This window comes from Vicugna pacos, chromosome 12, assembly GCF_048564905.1.
Source record: "Vicugna pacos chromosome 12, VicPac4, whole genome shotgun sequence".
In the NCBI taxonomy this organism is placed as follows: Eukaryota; Metazoa; Chordata; class Mammalia; order Artiodactyla; family Camelidae; genus Vicugna; species Vicugna pacos.
In genome coordinates, this window is record NC_132998.1 from 55,625,291 (window position 1) to 55,644,236 (window position 18,946).

Sequence of the window (18,946 nt, forward strand, 5' to 3'; positions counted from 1 at the left end):
ATTTTTGTCTCTCTCCCACTATACTGTTACCTAAAACAGAGCGGGGCCATATGAGTGTTCAATAAATATTTGTTGACAGTCACCATCTAATGAAAGATTGTATGAAGCAGAGATAATGACCCATATGGCTTTGGAAGGCTGAGTTGGAACTGGGAAGAAGAAGAAAGGACATGTTTAGCTGCAATAAAGGAAAACCCAGCTATCAGTAGCGTAACTCACAGGACATCTATTGCTTCCTTGGTGAGATGTCTGAATGTAAGTTGTCCTAAGATTGATTCTGCAGCGTAACGATGCCGCCTGGCACCCTAGTTCTTTCTATCTGTCTTAGTCATTCAGGCTGCTATCAAAGCCCTGTAGACCTGGTGGCTTATGAACAGCAGTCCAGAGGCTGGAAGTTCAAGTTCAGGGTGCCAGCATGGTCTGGTTTGGGGTGGCAGTCTGACAATTTCTCCTTGTATTCTTATATGACAGAAAGAGAGCGAGAGATTCCTTTGGTCCCTTTTGTAAGGGATCATGAATTTTCTAATTGAACTCATGGGGGCTCAACCCACATAACCTTAATACCTCCCAAAGTCCCCACCTCCTAATACCATCACAGTAGGGGGTTAGGATGTCAACATCTGAAATTTGTGGGCACACAAACATTCAGGCCATTGCACTGTCTTCCACTCTAGCACCCTCAGCAAGTTGGTACTTGTCCTTAGGCTTGAATTCTCATGGTCACAAAATGACTGCCACAGCTCCAGGCATCACATCCTCACATGACAGTGTTCAGAATAGGGAGGGAGAGACAAGTCTTCTCCTCACGTGGCTTTCTCTCCCATCAGAGAGGAAAATCTTTACCTTGAAGCATCCTGCCACTCGCCACAACCTCCAGCGATTCCTCTTTATATTATACGACTCTGAACAGGACCACGTGTCCACTCAAGACCAACGCGCAGTAAAGGGCAGAGACTGCCATGATAGCCTTAAGCCAACTGGGATTCATCTCCCAGTTATCTCCTGGGCTGCATGCAATTCAACCCGAGAGGATTCTGTTAGTGGGGAAGAGGGCAACCACAGCAGTACTTTGTCTCTTGGGAGCCTCCTAATGCCCCGTGGGGAGAAAAGGGCAGGAATTTTTATTTTTTTGGTCGTTTGGGAAAGCAAAGCTCAAAGAGGCTCAGAAATGTGTTCGACATCACACAGAAAACTAGAAGGAAATAGAACTTAGCCCCCATCTCTCATCCCAGAACCTGGGGTACACCCAGGCTGCCTGGGATGCCCCGCTGAGTCTCTTCTCGCCCTCAGGGCTGTTGCTTGTTTAACTGGCATCCGTCCCACTAGACTGTAAACTCCCCTCCTGCAGGGACCTTAGGTCTTCCCGCCAGTCTGTCCCGGCACCTGGAACAGAGCCTGTTGAACGGATGAACTTCAGTGTATAGAACGAATAGAGGGCACACCACCCGCTGCTTGACAGTCCTGCCAGGAAGCGCTGAGCATGGGCCTTTAGCCGATGGAGATGGACGGCACTGATGACAGATGTTACTTGTGTAAACTCACCCCATGGAAGAGAGTAAGCAAAAATAGAAGGCACGGCCAGTTCTCATGACGGGTAGATGTTCCGAAGAAGTCTCTAGCTCTCAATCAGAGCTGTTTGAAAGTGGAACTGGCCGCCTTGTCAGGGAGCCACCTCTGCTTTGGGAGGCGATAAGTATGTCTTGGGTGGCATACGATGGGGTGTGAGCCAGAATCGAAGACCACTTGAAGACTGTGCTTCTGAGGTATGTTGGCTTCAGAGCACGTCATAACAGCATCCGCAGAATTCTCGGGACAGCCCTGCTTTGATTTTGCAGGGTGGGGGAGGAGGTACTGAAAAACAGAAAGGTTAAGTAACTCGCCCCACATCACACAGCTAATCTGTGGTGAAGGCAGGATTAGAATGTAGGCATTCCAGGCCCTTTCTTTCTCTCAGCCATTAAGCCAACTGCCTCCTAATGTCCTTAGGTGATCAAAGGTTCTGTGATTCTAAGACATTTTTAAAAATTGACGTATAGTTGGTTACAATGTTGTGTTCGTTTCTGGTGTAGAATCTTGACTCTAGCACTGTAAGAGTGTATTTCTCTAAGATTCTGCAACTTGGAGCTAACTTTGGAATTCTAAATAGTCTCTGTTCTGTGCGATTCTGACCGCCTCTGATGCTGTCCCGTTGTTTGGAGGGCCAGCGTGCTCCTTCGCATGATCTGTCTTTAAGCTTGGTTTAATTACAAATGATTGCCTTGTTTTGATTTGTTACTTTATATGGAAAAAAAACCCAAAAACCCAAACCCCAGCAGCCGCTGGCCCTGTCACTCTGCTCCCAGGCCCAGCCCTCCAGCCTGGAACCCTCTGTAGCCAGTGCGGCCTCAGCTGGGGGCCGGGGCGGAGGCCTCCTTCGTGGCCGCCTAGCCGGGCAGGGACGGATGTGGGGTGGTGCTCTGTGGGTGAGCAAGGGGGTGGGAGGGGAGAGGCCCAGAATAAGCAGGAGGAGAGGAGAGATGGTGGGTGTGCTGGCCGGCAGCGGCCTCTTCCCTGGGTCCACTCCAGGCAGACCCCACGCAGGAGTCCCCGAGTTGTGAAGCAGCGGTGGGTCCCCGGTGAGAAGCCTCCTTCACACGCCTCCCAGGCAGCAGATGGAGGAGAACAGACTGATGGGGGGCCCTCTATGAGCCAGCACTGGGCTAGGTCCTCTGCATCGAGCAATGACTTTAATCAGCGGCCCTGTTTCCTGGGCAGCAGTGTCCCGCCCGTGGGCTCAGTCCCCCCCCATCCGCCTTCTGGGCATCACTCTCTGGCTCCCGCAGCATCAGTCTCTCCCTGTCTGTGGGATGGTTCCCAGGAGCACACAGAGGAGAGCTGATCTCCCCCAGTGAGAGACGGAGAAACTCCTTGCCCTCGGGCTCCTCCAGAGACTGTCCAATTTTTCCTCTTTCTTCCCAGCAAAACTGCCCACCGCTTCCTTACCTCTTTCTCTCTTCAGCATGTGCCAGTCTGGCTAACAGGTTTTGGTCAGTGGTGACCTCCCGCTGTCGAATTCTGGTGGTGCCTGTTACGACAGGATGGCATGGTGATTCCACCTCCTGGGGTGCTGGGGAGCCAAACACTCCCCTCTCTTGGCTGGGGTGGCACCCCTGTCTCTCGCTTTCTCCCTTCTGCTCCTTCTCTGTCTCCCTCCCAGGGCCTCCACCTCTGGGCCCACCTCTAAGAGTTGGAGTTTCATTGGTACCAGTCTGGGCCCCCTTCTCCTCTCCCTTCCCCTCCCCCTGCCCCCTACCTGCTCCCCCTTTGTGATTTCACACATCCCCTGCTTTCAGGCCCATGGTTAAGCTGATGCTCCCACATCCTCAGCCCCAGCCCGGCCCTCCTGGGTTCCAGGAGTGTGCCTGCAGCCACGTGCTTGACATTGTCCCTTGGCTGCCATGCATCCAAGGCATCTCCAACTCCCCTGTGCATCTGAATCCACGTGTGCACCAACCAGTCTATAGACTTGACCGCCATAGGCCTCTCATCCTCAGCAGACTCTTTTTCAAGTGTTGAGACTAACAGTGTCATTAGAAGTATTACTGAATTCATAGCAACGTGTGATATTATAGTATTATGTTACATTATTCTTCTTCATTGATGAATTCTTGAAGCAGAAACCATTATCCATAAAGTCCCTTCAAGAGAGTCCATAAAATCCTTTAAAATTACAAAGTGTTCTAATGCTGAAGACTTTTGGAAACACTTCACTACACCACTCATAGTTTTATTCATTTACTGTTGGCTCCTGGGCCAGTATTTATCACTCATGTGCCAACACGGGGGCTGGAGGTAAGTTGGTGAACAAACGGGCACAGCCCCTGCCCTCACAGAGCTTCCATTTCAGCGTGGAGACAGACAGTAACAATCCAGGTAGATGTGTATCAAGCTCCCACCAAGGGCCACGTGCTGTTCTAAGCACTTTACTGCATTGGCCCATTTAATTCTCACAGGAGTGCCATGAGGAGGTAATTTTCTTGGCTCCTTTTACAGGTAAGGGGGCTAAAGAAGCACAGAGAGGTGCAGTAACTTGGCCAAGGTCACACAGTGCATGCAAGAGAAAACCTCTTTGTAAACCCATGCGATCTGATTCCAGAGTCCACGCTCTTGGCAACGGCTCTCTCAGGATGTGAACAATGATATCACTAAAATGTACAATTAGAAGCTGTGAGAAGTGCTATGGAGGAAAAGCCTGGGGTGCTGGGAAGCCAAGAGAGGAGGCTTAGCCTAGTCTAAGGGGCCAGGGAAGACATCTTTGAAGAAATGATATTTCCTTAGAGACAGAGAATGAGTAGACAACTAGGCAAAAAATTGGGGAAAGGGCATCACAGGCAAAGGAAAGAGTCTGTGCAAAGGACTTGAGACAGCAGAGTTCAGCACAGGGAGGACAGTTAGAGTCAGTGTAGCAGAACTAAAATAAGGGAATATGTGTGGTGGGAAGTCGAGGGGCACTAGGAGCCAGGGGATGTGGGGAAGACGGGGCTGGAGCTGGAGGGCACCAGAGTTTAGATTGTAGCCATCTTGCAGCAGGAAGGGTTTACAGCAGGGCTGAGTCCAGGTGATATACACCCTCCCCCTGCCCCAGGGGGATACAGGCAGCTGTTGGCGACGTGGGATTTAGGGGGCTTCTAGAGTCTCAGCTGATCTAAACATCTCTTCCTTATGCTTTATTATTCATCCTGGAAGTCCACCACTGCTGATTCTGAAAAGTAATTCCTGACTTCTAGTCTCCTTTGGGAAGTCAGACATCTCTGGGAGGAATAAAGCCTGGAGCCTTTGTCAATTGCCACCTCAACAACCAGTTTCTCCATCAAAAATAAGCCCCTGCTCTGGCTCCAGGAAGAGGATTTAGCCGGGACACTGTGATGGGGAGGCAGCCAAGTGATGGAGTGCTGTGTCCTGGGATCTAGAGTGTGGCCCAGGGGTGGTAAGGTCCAGTGGTATCTCCAAATTGTTAGCAATATGCCCCATGTAGAAACATGAGGGTCAGGGAAGTCTTCCCAGCACAGCTGATATTTGAACTGGACCCTGGGCTCACCAAGTGAAGAGGGGGAAAGGCATTCCAGGTGGAAGGCACAGTTTGGGGAGGGGAAGATGCACTGGGGTTGTGGAGAGGAAAAAGAGGACAGCAGGTAGGTTCTGATCCAGGTGTGGATCCGGGAGGTGGGCTTCTGAATCCAGGAGATGACTAGGGTCATCACCCCCATTTAACAGATAGGGAAATTGAGCTCAGAGGTTAACTAATTTTCCCAAGGGCACTCTGAGTGGCAGAGCTGGGATTTCAAACTCTCTGACTCCAGAGGCAGGGCTCAGAATCTCCCAGCTATATCACTCCCCAAGTATTGAATATACCCCTGAATAGCTGGATAGGTGTTGACAAGGCAATGGAAAAGCATTAGGCTAGGAAATTGGAAGGTTCTAGTCTTGACACAGCCACTCACTCTGAGAGGCTCTTCCCCACTCTGGCCTCATGTCCTTCACCTGTAAACAGAGCTGGCCCTTTCTCCACCACAGGCTGCTGTGAGGGGCCGAGGAGATGACAAAGGCAACGTGCCTTTGGGATGGAGACCCTGGCAGCACCTGGAAGGGCTGGCTCCTGGGAGGGCTGGAGCTGCTGGACAAAGTGGGCTGGAGAAGGCTGGGAGGAGGGCTCTGAGATGGATGGGCTGCTGCTCTCCCTCCCCACTCCTCCCACCTACTGGGCCAGTGTAATCAAGGCTATCCATCACCCTCCCTGGGGTGGTAGCAGCCTGCTCGGCAGCGACACCATTGCCAACTCGTCCATATTTCATCAGCCTGAGAGAGAGGAGTGAGACAGCGAGGGAGGGGAAGAAAGAGCCAGAGGGAACCTGCCCATCAACCAAGGTAGTCGTCTTCTTACCCCAGCCAGCCCAGACCACAAGCCAGGCATTCTTACTTGGCGGAATTCTGTGGTGTGGTTTGGGCAGATGAGGCTCCGTAGAAACAATGCTGATGGTGATGACAATGACAATGACGATTATAATGGCAGTGATGGTGAGGATGATGGTGATGATGCTGATGATGTGAGGATGATGGTGATGATGATGGTGATGATGGTAATGGTGATGATGATGGTGGTGATGGTGGTGATGATGATGATGGTGATGATTTGTTTTCACTTTGCAGTTCTGGCCTGGTCCCAGGCACTGTGTAAACACATTGTGCATCCCAAATGTTCTAATTCTCTAAACTACCCCATGAGGAGGGCTCTGTCGTGACCCCCACTTACAGGTGAGGAACTTGAGGCTCACAATGGTAAGTAGCCTGCCTGGGGCTCAGCTAAGACACAGTCAAGTTAAGGTTTGACTCTCAGTTACCACAGCCCCAAGATCCTTGCTCTAACCCCAACCATTACTCTTTCCTGCCTGGGTTCAGAATCAGGAGGCTTGGGTTTGAATCCTGGGTCCACCGCTTACTGGCTGAGCAACCTTGGGCTGAGCTTCCTTGGGGAGCTGCTGTGAGCCTTGGATAAATCACTGTGGCCCAGAAACAGCTGGGGAAAAAAATCCTTCAAGTCTGCTCAGATGCTGCTGCGAGGCCTGGCCTGACCACCTCATTCAAACTGCAGCCGCCCCATTCCTCTTGTCCTGTGCTATTTTGTCCTGCCTTCCAGGTGGTCACATGTTGCCTTCTCTTCTGTTCATTCACTGCTCTCTCCGGGGTTGGCACATAAGTGGCAGGAGGCAGGGGTCCCTGCTCAGCTCTATTCCAAGGACCTCGGACAGCACCAGGGTGAGCAGTTCATGCATGTTTTTTGAAGGAATGAATACATGGATGGGCATTCTTTTCTCCTTCCTCAGGGGCCTCTTGGAGACAGGAGGACCCAGGGAATGAGATTTAGCTGGCCCGGTGGGATGGGCTGGAGAGGCTGTGGGGGGAGGTATTTGTAAAAGGGGAAGAAAACATACTGGGTTCTGGGTCAGGAGGACAGGAGGTGAAGGGCTTCTCCTGGGTGGGGGGTGGGGGTGGGGGTGGGGTTGCTATTTCGGATTTGTCTCCCAGCCACCTTCCCTCCCCTCGGCTGCAAATGGTCCATCAGCCTGTCCAGAGCTCGCCCCTGCCCCTTCCTGGCACCCCCAGCTCCCTCCTCTCCCAGGGGTCCTGAGGCCACCCAGATGGGTCCTTGCTGCCTCACATTCTGATCTTTCCCTGGTCTCACGCTCAGCCTCATCCGGGGTCAGGCACCCCATGCACCTCAGTAATGGTGTTGATTTAACAAAGGTCATCTTAACCTGGAGTCATAAATGTCAGAACTTCATGGACTCTTGGAGATTCCGATCCTCTGAGGAGGGAATGAACTCAGAAAGGAAAAGTGACCACTCGAGCCAAACAGTGAGGTCAGCCAAGTTCTGTGTCCCAGAGTCAATGGATGAGAAGACCCAGTGCACCACTTACACGGCCCCCCTGCACTTCCCCAGCTCTCGGAGTCTGTAAATGCAGCCTGGATCTCAAGCCCCCATGAGAACCAGGCACCACTCCCTGAATCGCCAGCCCACACCCTGCCCTGCCCCAGAGTTCCCTGCCCAGGTGTGCTCCTTGCCCCAGGTGTGCTCCCTGCCCCAGCTGTACTCTCTGTTCCCACCACTGCGTAGGAGCTCACTCTGCCCCTGGGCCTTTGCACATGTGATTCTTCTGCCTGGATGCCTGCTCTGCTCCAGCCAATTGCTGTCCCATCTTGAGACCCAGCAGGAGCCTCCACCTCCTTCAGGAGGCTTTCTGTGTCTGCCCTGCAGCTGAGTCTGCCAGCTTTGACTCATGGATTGACACAGACCGTGTGTTTTCATATCTCCTCTGAGTTTTTAGGGACTTGGAGGAAGTGTGGAAGGAGACAAGGCAATAAGGGGGCTTGTAGCTTCCTGTTCCTCCAAAACCCTGTGACCTTGGATCAGCTACCTAACTTCTCTGAGCCTCAGTTTCATCCTTGTCTACAAGATGAGATGAATGAAGGATCCCTTCCTCGGCTAACTCACAGGCCGATGTGAAAGGCCGGAAGGAGGCATGTGTGAGGCCCACCCTCATTCTCCGGGGTCAGACGCTGAGGTGAGCCCCGGGGGGCCTCCATCAGGATTCAGCATGTCCGGAAGAACTCCTTCATGGTGCTGGGACTGTCCCCTGGGAAGACAGGGACCTGGTCTTTGGTTTTCTCTCCCCAGCACCAGCACAGGGCCTGCCTCAGGGTAGGTGCCCTATTCCTGATCTTAGAATTACAGGGCAGGTGCCTTTGACCCTGGGGGCGTGCTTCAGCCCAGGACAAGCCCTTAGCAATCACCTCATCCCACAGCGACACTGTACAGATGGGGAAACTGAGGCCCAGACAGGGGTGGGACATGCTGAGCTCAAGGAGGGGCATCTACTTTGGGAACAGATAGATCCGGGTTTGGAGCCATTCTTCAACTTCCTGGCAGTGGGATCTTGGGCAAGCCATTTGTCTCTCTGAGCCTCAGTTTCCTCATCTGTAGATGGGGGTAATAACAAGGGTTGTCATAGAGACAAAATGATATTGTGTCTGCGAAGGTGTAAGGACAGAGCCTCACCTGGGCTGGGTCTCCAATAAAGGTACGTCTTCTTGCCCATATTAGTGGCAGGTCTGGGGAGGAGGGTTTGGGGGGTGAAGAATCAGATCACTTGTTCCCTCCTCAACTCCTTTCCACCCCCTTGGATGAGAAGAAACTGTCTGGTTTTCCCCCGCAGCTGGCCCAGCCCAGGCAGCCAATACCTGATTCCACCCCATGCGGCTTATCTATGGAAAGGAGCTATTGGATCACCCCAGGAGGTTCTAATCAATGCAGCTACAGGCATTTTCTGCCAAGATCCAGATCTGGTGTCCACACCTTCTCCATTACACGGGCACCAGTACCACCTCTCAAGTCACTTTCTACCCAGAAACTCTGTTCATCGAAGATCAGGTCACCTCCCTCCCCAATCTGCAGACAAAGGAGGGGATCCCCTCCTCCCTCCTTCCCAGAGAGGCCACCCAACCCACACCGGGCACCTCTGGGAGAAGGAAGAGGCACGTCTTAGCCACCAGGGCTGGACCAGTGGATCCTAGATGAAGGTGCCCCAGCAGTGGAAGCTACCTTGCAAGCAAGCAGCAGTGGGGTGAAGGGAAGACACTTTGCAGCTACGCAGACCTGGATGCGAACCCCAGCTCTGCCCCTCACCAGCTGCATGCCTCTAGGCCAGTCTCTCCACCTCCCCTTGAATGGGCACCAGAATCTCTACTTTGCACATTTGTAGACGAACCTGCCCAGCACAGCGGTGTCTTCACTTTTGGCTACTCCTGCCCTGTCTTTGGCAGCCCCATCCTCCTCTGAGGAGACCTCATTCTCTGCTCGGGTCCTTTCTTGCCGCCGCAAGCCTTGCTGGTCATGACCACCTCCACCTGCCTTCCCCGTCCTGTGTCCAAGCTCTCCAGGGCTGGACTCTCCTCACTGTAGCCCCTCGCATCGCATCCCTCCTTGCAGTGCTAGGATCAAACCATTTAACTCGTAGCTGCCAGTGAGAACAGTTTTACTATCACCTCTATTTCGCATCTGAAAAAAATGAGGCTTGGGGATGTTAAATAGCTGACTCATAGCACACAATTAGTAAGAGGTAGGGCTGGGATTCAAATCCAAGCACAAGGGTTACCTCTCCCCTGGACTCCCCTCTTCCCGCCACTCATCTGTTCATCTCTCTCATCACCTGCCTGTGCGCCCTCTTCCCATCCAGCCAGGGATCTATCCACTCATCCACCCGCCCAGTTACCAGCCATCCCTCCCTCCATCTTCACTGCCCCAGCTGATTACTACCCTGCCGCATGATTTTTGCACTGACCCCTGTGGCTGCAGTGGTGGCCACGGTCCTGTTCTCATGTGTACCACACTCTGGTTGGAAGACTGACAGGTACACAGGTGATGACAACCCTTCGCGATGAGTGTTGTGAAGAGCCTTGGTCTCTGCGGGAGCACAGTGGAGGCACCGGCCCTAGGCTGGGTGTCCAGAGAAGGTAGCCCCTGGTCTGAGCCCTGAGGGGAGGGGTGCTGAGAGAGGAAGTGCACCCCAGTAAAGAAAACAGCGAGGGCAAAGGCTCGGCCTCCTGGGAGAGTGTTGCACACAAGGGCAGCTGCACGTAATCCCATGACTGAAGTTAGGGTTCCAGAGGCCAGAGATGAGGCTGGTGGGAGGCTGAGACCAGGTGATGAAGGGTTGTCGAATCAGGCCAGCGGGTGGCAGGTGGCGATGGGAGCCAGTGAAGGGTTTAAGTGGGGCAGTGATGCGGCATAGGGCACCCCTGGGTCCCAGAGCACTCTGGCTACTGCAGGGAAAAGAAGGTGAGGCCAGGGACAGAGAGAGAGGGGCGTAGACTGTTGTAGTGGGGCAGGTCCCAGTAAGATGAGCCCTGGACCAAGATGGTGGCCAAGGAAGAGAAGAGAAGTGAATGGATTAGAGGCACGTTCAGGGCATAGCCTTGATGGGTTAGATGTGGGGCAGGGATGTCACCTCTCCAGAGAGGACCCTCAGGGCCTTCCCTCTAGTTCTTACCGCCCCCCCCCCAGGCTTTTGCATATGCCACTTGGCCTGCGTGGAAAACCCCTACTTTGAAGGTCATGTGTAAAGTTTTAACTTAGCCAGCCGGCAACAGGGAGCCACTGCTGGCTTATAAGTGAGAGAGTGGCATGGTCAGATGGCAGTGTTAGGAACACCATGGCCCCAGGGATGGTCAGGGTTGGGTGGCGGTGGGGTGGGGATGTGGGACAATGGGTATCAGATCTCAACAGAGTCATCCCTCAGAGCATCCTTCCATGATGCACTCACCCCATGCTAAGCCAGCTCTCTCTCTTATAACCAATCATCTGAATCTAGACTTTTCCACAATTTGCAGTTTTATATTTACATGCATGATTATTTAATTATTGTATCAATCTCACTCTAAACACTATGCTCCACGAATGTGGGGACATTATCTCTCTTCTGTCATCATATCCCCGGCATCTAGCACAGTCCTTGGCACACACTAGGTTCTTCATAAATGTTGAATGGATAATGAATAAATGATCCTAGCTGGAGTTTGGGCAGCACTTAGATCACCGGATACAAGGTTAACTGGGAAGAAGTTTCCAATTTGTAGCGCTTAGAGGCCAAGCTTAGCAGATCAGGACCCCAACTCCCTAACACCCACTTTGAGGATTATCCACAGGAAAAAAAATTTTTTTTTAGGAATTCTAAAATACTAAATGGGCTCAAAAAGACCATCAAACATCCCAGAGGAAGGCTGGCAGGACTCAGGGTCTGCCCATTTTTTAGAATTACTCATCCAGTGCCAGCAGCCCTCTGCTGGCACAGAGACTTGAGCTGCAGCCCTGGCTGTTTTGTACATAGGGCCTGGATCTGAACCAGGCACTAAATAAAGGCTGGAACAAAATGTACCCTATTTTTAATCCTGAACGTATCTGAGTTGACAATAAAATATATGTTTTTTATTTTTACCAAACTACAAAGCGAACAAGGTTTTCTTTTGAATACGTAGTGAACCAGTCAAAACCAGAAGCCTGATGTAATGGGAAGAGCTCCAGCCGGAGCTGGTTTTTCCCCTGCATGCCAGCTTCTCTGTGGGCCAGCTCTGTGATCACGCCAGTCACTTTGCTCTGGGGGCTTCAGTCTTCTCATCAGTAAAATAAGGGGAGTGTCCTCGCCCCACTCAACTCACAGGTGTGGTGGCGATGCTGGATGTTAAAATACACTGAAAACTGAACGGCATTGGATAAAGAGGAAGTGTGGCTTAATTAGTCAAACTGAGGTGCCTTCAAAAGCTAGGATATTGAATCCTCTGTATGTCTTTCTAACTTTTGTGGGTACGTGTGAATACATTACTGTTTTTGGTCCGCTGGGTTCATTCTCTGCATCTCCCAGTTTACAGAGAGAATCTGATGGGTTCAGCTCATCTTTTTGCCTCTGGCCACATCATAAGTCCGTGGCCAATGCATTGGTTGCCTATACATGAGGCAACCCCTTATCCAATCAGCTGTAGCCAAGGTGACAGGTAGGTAGCCAAGCTTTCTAACATGCTTTTCAATAGCCCTGGGTAGGTGCTATTAATATGTCCATTTTATAGATGAGGAAACTGAAGCACAGAGAGGCAATTCAACCAATGACATAGAGCTAGTAAAATGCAGAATCATAATATAACCCTGGGTTTGAGCCCATTTTCTTCCATTGTCTTGTTTGTCTCCAGGGCTACAAGGAGTGCCTGGCACATAATAAGCATTCTGTCTGTGTTTGCCAAGTGAGAGTTTAGGAATAATAACACATTTTACGGGCTTATGATGAAAATTAAGTAAGTTAATATTAGTGAAAGCATCTGGCACAGACCCTGGAATTGAATAGTGGTGAATAAATATTGATTTAATTCGCCCGTGGAGTCATTCACACATCCTCCCTTATGGCTTGGGGTCCATTGCTCCTGCCCAACACGGAAAGAAGGCAGACCCTGTGTTCCCCCCGTTCAGCCCCTCTTTCTGCAGAGGGCCTCAGCTTTAGAGCCTCCTGCTCTTTTCTTCCCTCTTTTCCCTCTGCTCATCTTGAGCATCTGCAAAACCTATTTGCCAGGGGAGTTCATGGTCAAGGCAAGCCGCCCTCTCTGACCAGCCTCTCCAAGCTCACCTCTCTCTTCTCCCAGGTGACCTTCCCCGTCCCCACGCAGACCCCATCTGTAGGACTCGCTCTGGGCTTTTCCTCTCCTGCGACCCTGCTCCTTGTAGGCTTCCTGTCTAGCCTTCAAGGGTCGTTTCTTCCAGCCAGAAATCGCCTCTCCCTCTCACTGGTCCCTTGCTACTTCATCTGCACCTCTCTTAAAGCACTTTGCACTGGGGGCGCCACAGATTGCCCTAAAAGGCTTCTGCATGATGGATGCGCATCCGTGGGCGGGTCCTCACTGGCCATGCGCCTCGGAAAGTCACTTGTCCTCGCGGAGCCCGTGCTTCCTATGCGTAAAAACTCAGTGAAATCATCCCCTCTTCGCAGGGCTGCCGTTAGGGTTAAATCAAATGATTAATGTAGAATAAATAATAAATATTAGTTCCTTTCCACATATTGTGCTATAGACTCAGATCTGAAAGGGGCTTTAAAGGAGTATCGAATTCAGTGCTTTCCAAGTTTCTTTTTCTCTGTCCAGGACCGCTGTTTCCCACAGGAAGTTAAGCAGCAGCTCAGCACGTAGAAACAGAAAGACGGGAACTGCTCTGGCGAAGGCGGGGCTCAAGACTCCGCCCACTCGGCCCTGGCCCCTGTTTCTCCATCCCAAGGGCCCTAGGCACCTCCTGTGAAACTCCAGGACCCTCGGTGCTGTCTGGAGGACTCTCAAACAGCCTTCCCACCATGATGGTGCCTTTGGGGCGTGTATGATGGTGCAGGATCAGGAGACTCAGAACAGGGGTGCTGAGAGGGGAGCGGGCTCCAGCCGGAGGCGGTGGGGGGACCTTCTTTTCTGTGATTGGGGGACCACGTTCCTACTTCACAGAGTCTGAGAAAAACAAGTGAAGGTCCTGAAGGGTTTTTGGTTTTTTTCCCCCAAGCCAGATTTATTGAATTATAATTTACATGGAGTAAAATTCACTTTTTAAAGTATACAGTTTAGTGAGTTTTAACGAAGAGATACAGTCATGTAACACCCATCACAGTCAAGATTTAGAACATTTCCACTCCCTTACAAATTCCCTCATGCCCTTTGTAGTCAGTCCTTCCTACCCTCAATCTCTAGAAACCACTGATTTGAATGAACAATAATTCAACCTGTCTCAATTTGATTTCTGTCCCTAGAGTTTTGCCTTTTCCAGAATGTCACATTTGGCTAATCAAACAGTGACTAGCCTTTTGTGTCTGGCTTCTTTCACTTACCATACCAGTCACCTCTATGGTCACATGTATCCATGTTTATTCTTGTTGATTGCTGAGTAATATTCCATTGTATGGATATACCATCATTTATTGATCCATTTGCTGGTTGATGGACATGGGCTGTTACGAGTGAAGCTGCTATGAATACTCATATAAAAGTCTGTGTGGACATATGGTGTCATTTCTTCTGCAGAAATATGTAAGAATGTGATTGCTGGGTCAGATGGTATGTTTATATTTATCTTTATAACAAACTGCCAAGCTGGAATTTCCTTTAGATTAGTGAACTGTGTTCTTTTGTCTGTGACCACGTAACTCACAAGTTTATAAGTGTTGCTTTGTACTTTTGTTGAGTGAATTATAGCTTTCTATGTTGTCTCTCCCAAGGACATTTTTATTTCAACAAGAACTCGACTGTTGCATTCAAGAAACACTCCCCCATCACTTGGAATCAAAGGATTAGCTTTTTCCTCCATGAGGAAATGTTCCCCCCGAGCTAGCTGGTAGGAGGTGATGACCCTGAGCAAGGAGAGATGAGAATGCCAAGCAGGGTACCAGTGAGCCATGTGTTTGCCTAGAACTACAGGTACATGGATCCCCTAAGTACTCTGACTTCTGGAAATTCTGCAAGGGAGGGTGACCAGTGAGGAAGAAGTTCCAGAGAGAAGGGGGCTGCCGGATACTACCCCTTGTTTTTTGTCCCTTAGGTACCAGACTTGTCCCTCTCAGACCCCATTTCTGCCACGAGGTGCAAAATAACCACCTTTTAGACAAAGGCGTGATGGAAGAGAGCTTTCTGGCTGACAGTCTCTACCGTCTCAGACTCTCCTTTTCCATTCAAACAGTGGCAGAAGCAGAGCAGAAAGGGGCTCCAAAGAGAATTCAGGTTTCCTTCACCCACGTCTTTGACTTTGTCCATCTCCTACCTATGCCCACATCCCCCAGCTACCAGCTCTGGGCTGATGACTCACTGGCCTGCTGACTCCTACTTAGCTCGCAGCCCGTCCTCCACACAGCAGCCGAGGGAACCATTTTATTTGTAAAATTTCACCCTGTCTATCTCTCTCAAGAAACACATGATTCAAAATTAAAACAGTACAAAAGGGTCTGCAGAGAAACGTCTCCTCCCCATCAGTCTCCCCAGCCACCTGGCTTCCTTCTCTGGAGACAGCTGATGTACCAGTTTCTGAAGGATTCCTCCAGAAGTGTTCTGTGTACATATGAATATGCAGATGTGAACTTCCTGATGTGTTTCACGCAGATGGGAGCCTGAGATAAACACTGGTGTGCCCTGGCCTTTCTCAGTCTTGGAGACTGCTCCCTCTCTGTACATGAAGAGTCACCCCCACCCCCCCCACCCCCCCGCTTTGCTCTTTTTAAAAATAGCTGGTTTTCCACCATAATTTATTTACTTGGCTCCTTATCGATGAATGTCTATAGTGCCTCTAATCTTTTGAGAGGATTCTTTTTAAAACACAGCAATGATAGCATTTTCCTTCTCTCTGAGGATAAAATACCAGGTCACTGGCCCCAGAGTCAGGCCTGGTCCAGCCCCCACCCCCTCTGGGGGGATTTCTCCTTCCCACTCAGAGTTGCAGACCCCTAGGTCTTCCTTCGGTTTTTCCAGCTTACCTGCTCCCCTCACCTGAGGGTTTGTATGCCCTTCTCCATTTACCTGGAATGTTCCCCCACTGTCACCTAGTTAACATCCCCCCTTATCCTTCAGATGTTAGCCTGAAAAATGCTTCCTTGGGAAAGCCTCCCATGATCCCCACAGCTGTCCAGGCCGTGTAGCCACACGGCCCTGTGATTCTGCTTAGTTATCTCTCACCTCCTTTTTTTTTTTTTTTGTATGTAATTCTTTTTTTTTTTTCCAGCTGAAATATAGTTGGTTTACAATGTTGTGTTAATTTCATAGTGATTTAGTTGTACACATATATATTCCTTTTCAGATTCTTTTTCATTGTAGGCTATTGCAAGATATTGAATATAGTTCCCTGTGCTATACACTAGGTCCTTTTTGTTTATCTATTTTATACATAGTAGTTAGTATCTGCAAATTCCAAACTCCCAGTTTATCCCTCCATCCTCACCTTTCCCCCAGTTATCATAAGTTTGTTCTCTATGTCTGTGAGTCTGTTTCTGTTTTGTAAATAAGTTCATTTGTGTCATTAAAAAAAATTCCACATATAAGTGATATCATACAGTATTTTTCTTTCTCTTTCTGGCTTACTTCATTTAGAATGATATCTCCAGATCCATCCATGTTGCTGCAAATGGCATTATTTTATTCTTTTTTAAAGGCTATGTAGTATTCCATTGTATATATATACCACATTTTCTTATGCAATCATCTGCCAATGGACATTTAGGTTGTTTCCATGTCTTGGCTATTGTAAATAGTGCTGCTATGAACACAGGGGTGCAGGTGTCTTTTCAAAATAAGAGTTTCCTCTGTATGCATGCCCCGGAGTCTCACCATCTTTTATTACTATTCTGTTATGATGTCTGTAGCCCCCACTAGACTGGAAGCGCCAAGGTAGCAATCCTCCTGCTTTACTCATCACCAGGCCCCTAGCACCCAGCACAGTTCCCTGGCACAGAAAGGCATTAGCTAACATTGACTGGGTGTTTCCTATGTCAGGCACCATGTAAGCACTTGATATGTAGTAATTCTTTTAATCAACACGAAAACCTATGAAGTGGATTCAACGATCAACTCCATTTAACAAGTGAGGAAACTGAGGCTCAGAGGGCTGGAGCAAGTCCCCTACGGTCACTACCAACTCTGACACTGCATGCTCCCCTGCCTCTGCGCATGCAGTTCAGTAAGTATTTGTTGAATGTGTGATTAAGGAATGGGAGAATGAAAACCAAAATGAACTCCCATTTTACAGACAGAAAAGCGGAGGCCCGTCTAGAGAGGAACAATTTGACCAGGTCATTCAATGAGGTGGAGCTGGGAGGGCAGTGCAGGGGCCTGATGGTGGGGTTGGATTCTCCCTGCTGCCCGACCTGGCCTCCCAGACTCGTACTTCCAGAGCCAGGAGCCCCAGAGTCAGCCCGGCTCAGTCCAGACTCCCAGATCTTACTGACTGTTGCCTCTTTCCTCCATATGTGGCTCTCCCCACACTTTCCCTAGAGCTTTCCAAAGCTTGCCTCCAGGCAGCTCTTCCCAGAAAGCCAGCAGGCAGCTCTTATGTCCCCCCCGCCCCCCACTCCTACTCTGACACCCCAGAGCATTAACCACAGTGTCAGGGCTGCAGGCAGAGTCCATGAATCGAGCAGCATCTTCATCCCCTTCTCACTCCCCACCTTTTCAGCTCTTCAGATGATTCTTGCCCTCTCATCAACACCGAGGTCTCTACGATTCTGGGAGTTCCCTTCTCAGACTTATTCTCCCGAAGAAGCTTTGTCTGTGTTCTGTACAAATGTCTCTTAGCAACATCTTCTACCTCATCTCTTCATAGAAAGTATTTCTCTAATGATCAAAGGTCTATTTTTTAAAGATTTTTTCCTTCTCAGTATTGCAAGAAGAATCTCTCTGCCTCATTAGGTACAGAGTGTTTTCATTCAATGACCCTCACGATAACCACAGGCGGTCTGTGTGACTTATCCCCATTTCACAGATGAGGTTCTGCAGGGAGAACTCTGGCCGTGTGGGCACTGCAATGTGCCCAGCCTCAGAGGTGAATCTTGATTGGTCTAAACCAAGCCTGATCATCTCATTCCCCTTTGCCAGTGATTGGTGTACGGGTGAGCATGTGACCTAGTTCTGGCCAATGAGATGTAAGGAAACTTTTTCTTCCTCCATGGAAGAGAGAGCTACCCAGGGAGAAACATGCGTTTGTTTGTTTTTGTTTGTTTTGGTAGCCCCTTTGAGCTTTGGATACCATTTATGAGGACTTGATAGCCAGAGCTGTGGCAACCATTTTGTGACATGAGGCAATAAACTTGAGGGTGAAGAGTCAAAATGCTCAGAAAGGCAGAGTGGAGAGCCTGGATCCTTCACGGCTGAGCCAGTGGTCCCTGGGGCTACCTCACTCCACAGTCTCATTAAGTAAACACTGACATCCTTACAGTTGAATCACCACTGATCTGGTTTTCTGTAACTTGAAGCTGAAAGCATTCTTTACTGATAACAGTGAGGATGCTCTCACTGACCCCTCTGACATGCCTATGCTGCCTTAAGATGTGCCACATGAATTACAGACACAGGAATGGGGCAGGGGTTCGGGGTGGTAGGGTAGGGAGGCGAATAAGCTGAGTGCTGGCTCCAAGCCCAGCTGCACCACTAACCCACGGTGTGGTCCCGGACAAACTCATTTCCCCTCTCGTACTTCTGTCTTCTTCCTGGTGAAGTGCCAGGTTTGATTCCATCAGAGGCATCTCCTAACAATGACTCACAAGCCCCTAGAACCACACAGGACTGCCTGAGCTTTTACTGAGGACAGTGATGAGTAGAAAGGGTCCGAGCTCAGCTCAAGGGTGAATGTTTGGAGGTGACTCAGTGAAGAATCAGAGGGCCTAGAAGACTTTATTCCTCTTCCCTATTTGTCAGCAATCCTTCATCGTGCCCCAGATTCAGGATGTATTTTTAGTGGAAATAAACTTGAACTGCTCAGGATGACACAATTCCTTCAGGAGTTTCAACACCACCTGCTAGAGAGGGAGACAGGTGGCGGTGGTGATACCCACTGCCCCAGTGGTTCAGGCTGGTAGGGCTAACTGGGAAAATCATTCATTTGCTATAAAAACAAACAAACAAAAATCTCCAGTGGCTGCAAGCCTGGGGTGAGGTGAGTGCATCTGGCCTGGGATTCAGAATCAGTGTCTTCGTGATAGACAGCAGCTAGCTAGGGAAGCAGAGCTGTTGTTTGAAACCTTGTTTGCCTCCTATACCTGGGGCTGGACCTTGCTTGTGTTTTGCTGAGCCCTTTGATATGTTTGGAGAAGCATGTTTGGGAGTGGGCAGCTGAGGGCACCCAGATCAATGGCAGCTCAACTGTAA

The 18,946-nt window shown here is 50.0% G+C and overlaps 1 long non-coding RNA gene across 1 annotated transcript; it reads right to left on the reverse strand.

Annotated features, from left to right (window-relative positions):
* Positions 1-749: 749 nt before the first annotated feature.
* Positions 750-3,234, reverse strand: LOC140700500 (uncharacterized). Its single transcript, XR_012078904.1, has 2 exons — positions 2,983-3,234; positions 750-1,851 (listed from the first exon to the last, which is right to left on the reverse strand). It is a non-coding gene; the product is annotated as an uncharacterized lncRNA (long non-coding RNA).
* Between the last annotated feature and the right edge of the window lie 15,712 nt (positions 3,235-18,946).